Source organism: Carettochelys insculpta, chromosome 22, assembly GCF_033958435.1.
Source record: "Carettochelys insculpta isolate YL-2023 chromosome 22, ASM3395843v1, whole genome shotgun sequence".
NCBI lineage: Eukaryota > Metazoa > Chordata > Testudines > Carettochelyidae > Carettochelys > Carettochelys insculpta.
The window spans coordinates 20,361,191-20,366,408 of NC_134158.1; the positions used below are offsets into that span (position 1 = coordinate 20,361,191).

Here is a 5,218-nt window from a genome sequence, read left to right on the forward strand (position 1 = left end):
GTTTGCAGAGCGGCAGTGTTACAGGGGACCCACTGTGATAGGGTTTAGGAGTCCCCATGCACTGCACCCTGGCCGCAGGCAGGAGTGACTTTTACTTAGCAGGTAGAATAGGAAGTTTATTAGGCAACAGAGGCCCAGTTTTTCACAGAAGAGTTAGTGCAGCAATTAGGGAAAGTCATTCCAACCCATTGTGGGGAGAAGAGCCCGAGGGGCGCCCCTTTGGGGTGTAGCTTCCCCCCTCGCCAGGCTGGCTGCCTTCCAGCTCCCTTTTCCCCCCAGCTTTTAACTGCCCCCTCCGATTTAAACCCAGCTTGGCTTTTTCCTTCTTTTTGTTCAGGGTAGAGGTGTTACCTGCCAGCCTAGGTTATAGCCCCCGGGTCGTCCTTAGCCACTGGGAGCTGCTCTGCTTGTCTCACATACATCCAGCCTGAGTCTCACACATGCACTCCCCCTACTCCATCACACCCACGAAGGGAAATCAAACGAGGATGGGGCCTCCTCCCCTTTTTGCTCCTTTACAAGAGGAGACACCCTGCCAAGTTGAACTCAGTCCACCCCAGCTGCAAAATGGGCAGACCAGTGATTTCTGACAAGCTGGTTAACAGCCACAACCTGTGTGTTAAGCGGCTGTAAACCGGATTGAACTCTGTGTCCATCCACAATAAGCCCTTTCGCTGTTAGATGGACACTCCCGACAGAGACTCCCCCCACCCAATGAGGGAACTAATTAAAGCTCGAAAACTCAAAGCCCCTCTGCCCATGCAAGTTTTTGCCTCCGGACTGGAGAATGCCATGAAATCCACTAAGGACGTTGCTCTTGCTTTTGATTTTCCCACGGAAGGTGCCCAGACTTTGCAAGAGTGGGCAGCAACAGAAAACCACAAGGCCTGGTCATTTACAGATTTCACCCACCCACAGGCTGGTCTCGAAGCTGGGTCTCTAGAGCTTACTGGAAGAGCGTCTACAGTTTGTGCTAAGTGTCAACTGCCTCTCTGCTGAGGTTGTGGAGGAGTCTCATTCTTTCCCTGTGTAAGTCGGGGGTTCCCAAATTTTTCAGCATCACACCCCCACTTTTGATTTTTGAGAAACCCTCATGCCCCCCACCTCTTCTTTACCATCATCCAGCCCCCTTTTTAGCAAAGAAATTCCATTCATCATTTAAACTAAACACAAAAACTGGATATAAAAATGTCATTTAAAATTAAAAAGAAGCACAAATAGTTTTTCTTGGCCCAAAAATTTAATAAAAATGTAATTTAACATCAGAAACAGCCGAAACTAAATGAATGTAATGTGCAGGATGACAGTGCCTTTTCTTCACAAGTTGGGGCATCCTGGGTTTGAAAGACAAAAGCCCCCAACGCAAATCGTTTCTGACATCTAGTCGATTTCTCTGTGGGGTTTTTAATGTGAATAAACCTGAAAAGCTTTTTTTCACAGCGGGGTGTTGACAAAATTCGAAGATGGAGCATAGCACTTCTTCCCCAGCTTTCAAGCACGTTGGGAAATATTTTATCCAAAGTGCCTCCAAGCTTGAGTTTCTGAAATTCTTTTGCACTTGAATCATGTTTTATTCTGAGCGCTTGTTCTTGCAATACTTCTGGCAATGTATTGACCTCACCATTGAATGGCTTGCGTACTAGTTTCTGAATGGGGTTGCCAGAAATGGGGAGCCGTGCCACCCCCCTCCAAGCCACGCACCAATCGCCAGAGCCTTCGTGTCCCCCCCACAGCCCTGGGGCTCCCTTACCTCCTGCTGGACTTTGATCCCTGCTGGGCTGACACCAGCCCAGCCACAGGCTGTGAAGACTGGTTCCAGCCCCATGCTAAACATGGCCCAGGCCCTATGGGCACCAGCTCCACCCCAACCGGGCTGCTGGCTTGGCCCCAGAGATGCAGGTGCAACCCAGGCCCTGCAGAGACCAGCTGCAGCCCTGGCTGGGTTGCTGGATACTCTGCCAGCCCCCTCCCAGCCCAGAGGCTAGCTATGGACTGGCCAAGCTGACAGCACAGCCCCCCTCCTTGCAGGTGCCTGGTGCAGCCCCAGCTGGCCAGCGACCTGAGCCCTGTGCAGGCACCAGAGCTGCCCATACTGCCAGAACCGCCTGCCCACCCCCCAGCCACTGGGGCCAGCTGCCTGCTCGCCCGTCAGCTGCCCGGACCAGCTGCCCCCACACCAGATGCCCAAACTGCTCACCCAAACAGCGGCTCAGCTGCCCAAGCCCCACACTGCTGGAGTCAGCCCCCAGCCTGCCTGAATGGGGGGGGCTGGGTTGCTTCACACCCCCCTGGGCGGCACGCCCCCCAGTTTGGGAACCCATGTTCTACAGCGTCTACTTTGGAAAACTGCCCTCCCTGTGGTGGCTGGGCCCAGGGGTGAAAGGCATCAGGACTCCTGGGTTCCCGTCTGAGCTCCGCGAGGGTGAGCTGTGGGTGTGAGTGAGTGCTCACCCATTGGGCAGAGCCCCACACGGTGGGAGCTGTTACAGACTCCCAGCTCCCTCTGCACAGGGCTGTTAGCTCTGCAGGTTGCCAGTTCGGTGCTCAGAGCAGCAGCTGTCCTGCTTAGCAAGCATAATTCACCCAAAGCCTCTCGTGCCTCCCAGCTGCAGCCCCACTCCATGCAGTTGGCGGGGCTGCTGCTATTATCTGGGGTGAGGTGGCTTGTGGTTACATCTCAGAGCCCCAGTCATGGCCCAGACCCCCATGGCGTCAGGGGCTGTACATGCTTAGTGATGTTTTCCATACAAGGTCATAGAAACGTTTAACGAAGCAAAATTCTTACAGCGTTTGCCTTTTCCTTTTTCTCTCTGTTGGCTTCTTATCTTCTGAGCCTGACGCTTGGACAGGGAGCCCTCTCAGGGGACTGTGGCAGTATATAGGCCAGAGAGGGTGGGTTGGCCAGGATGATAAAGCAAAGCCAGCCCTAATTATATAGAGCAGGGGACCTTTCTGAGGCAGAGGGTTGAAATGTGACCTTTTGACCTGTACGTACGGGCGGAGGACCGGTGATACTTTTTAAAGTCACTAATAGTCCCACTTAAACAGCTTCGTTAATAAATAAATTCAGGTGCAGAGCTGCACCGTTAGCTAGTGGTTGGGAGCAGTAGCTGGTCTTTTGTTAACCTGCAGGTGGCCTGGCTTTGACCAAGCTCCTGGCTGCTTGGGGGAGGAGGGGTGGGACTGAGCTCCTGCCTCGCATGCTGATGCAAATCGGGTCGTGTGCTGCTCTTGGCACCCAGGCCGGGGGTCGCTGACCCCTGAGATAGACGGTCCAGCCACCCTGCTGGGCGATGCAGCCATGGATAAAACCAGTTAGCACAGAAACAAGGAGGAGGCCTGGAAACTATTCTGCAGGGTTTCGACTCTGTTCGTCCATCCGGCTGAGGATGGAGCCAAAGACATCCAGCATGGTGACAGCAGGGGGGGAAGCGCCCAGCCCCTCCTGCACCGCACAGGCCTTGGAGCTGCTCCCCGCCTGCGAAGGGGTGTGCTGGCAGTTGGCCCAGGCTGGCGAGGCGGAGGGAGGTGAGATCTCACAGGGCGGTGGCGGGGGGGAGCCTAGAACCTACTTTAGGTTTTAGCATTGCCAGAGCCTTCGCAGTTGGCTGCGCGCCCTGAGCCTGGGGACTCAGTGGGGGCCCCCTTTAACAGCTGCTTGTATTGTCAATGGGGGCCTACAATTGCTGGGCCTGGGTCTCAGAGCCATGTGCACGTGTCCACGCTGTGCACTGCAGACCTGGTCCCTCATGGCTGCGAGTGGGTGGGTGGATCTCGCCCCCGCGGCCAGGGCTCTGAGTGGGCGCACACGTGTGCACAGACGCACACACACCCTGCCACCAGAGGCATCCTAGCCTGCCCACCAATGGGCCTGCTAATTGTTTCCCTCCATATGAGGAATAAATTTTGTTCTGCACACTGGGGTGCATGCACCACCAGCGAAAACACCTGCTGCCAGCTGTGGACACGCTACGAATCAGCTGGGCAGCAGATGATTCTCCTGGGCGGCCGCCCAAGCCACTCAGTTTATGGGGAACGCTGCTGCCACCCCTCCAGCCAACGGCCAGCCTGCCCCGGCTGCCCCGGCCAGCCTCAGCACTGGCCTGATCCCCAAGCTGAGCTGCTAGCCTGACAGGTTGGCAGTAGCCCCTGCGCACTGGTGGACCCGTGCTGGAGACAAGCCCTAGCCAGCTTCAGGAGTGTGTGGGAAGGAGGTGGTGGCTTGGGCTCATGCCTTGGGTTAGGGGCATCTTAACCTGCCCTGGCCTTTGAGACCTGCAGCACAGGTGGCCACACTGCAAAATGAATAGGCTTGGAGCTGAAGCTGCAGAGGACCCTGCCGTGTGTCCCGGCACCCTGGTCAGGCTGAGCTGTGTGCGGAGGTGGGGGCGGGTTATCCAGGGCTGCCCAGACCCCCGCAGTGCAAAGGGGCCTGACCACAGGTGGGGCCCACCAGGTGCAACCCTCAGACCCATCAGGGAATCCCAGCCCTGAGCCTGGGCCTCAACTCATCTCAGCTGGGGCGGCTAGTTGTTACCGTAATACACCTAATCAATGGGACCACTAGGAGCAAACCAAGACTTGCTGCGCATCGCACAGGCAGGGAAGGGGCCCCGGGGGCGCATTATGCAGGGCTGCCCAGAACAGCAGCGCCCAGCCGAACTAGGGTGGATCTGGGAGCCGATTTTATGCTGATGCAGCACAACCAGCCCCAGGCATACCTGAGTGCAGGATAAAGCCTGGCCTGGCCTGGGCAAGGAGCAGCCCTGCATCGGAGACGGCAGCGTGGTCGGAGGAGTCGGGGCAGGCCTCCTCCGTTCTGCCTCAGGCCCTGAGAGGGGTTCATGGCAGCGGGAATTTGGGCGCCGGGACTCCTGGGTTCCTTCCCCAGCTGTGCCATTGCCTTGCCAGCCAGGGTTGCTTTGCCGTGCCTCAGTTTCCCCCGGGGAGAAGGCCACTTAGCCTAGGAACTGAGGGCAGCAAGTGTTTGCATTTCTCCAGGGCGGGTCGTAACAGGGCCCCCCCCCCCCCACTCCCAGGAACGTAGCCGCGCCTCCCTCCAGCCTCTGGCACCGCCTTGGACTTTGTAGGGGGCGGGCTGTGCGCTCTGGCAGCCCTTCCTGGGCAAGCTCAGCGGGACAGGGCGAGAGGGTGAGGTGAGTCCAGGCCTTCCCTAGTGCTGAGCCGGAGAGGCGCATGAAGGAAAGCGCCCCCCACC

At 57.2% G+C, this 5,218-nt stretch overlaps 1 pseudogene; it reads right to left on the reverse strand.

Annotated features, from left to right (window-relative positions):
- Positions 1–2,781: 2,781 nt before the first annotated feature.
- LOC142025295 (signal peptidase complex subunit 1-like) lies at positions 2,782–3,412 on the reverse strand (annotated as a pseudogene).
- Between the last annotated feature and the right edge of the window lie 1,806 nt (positions 3,413–5,218).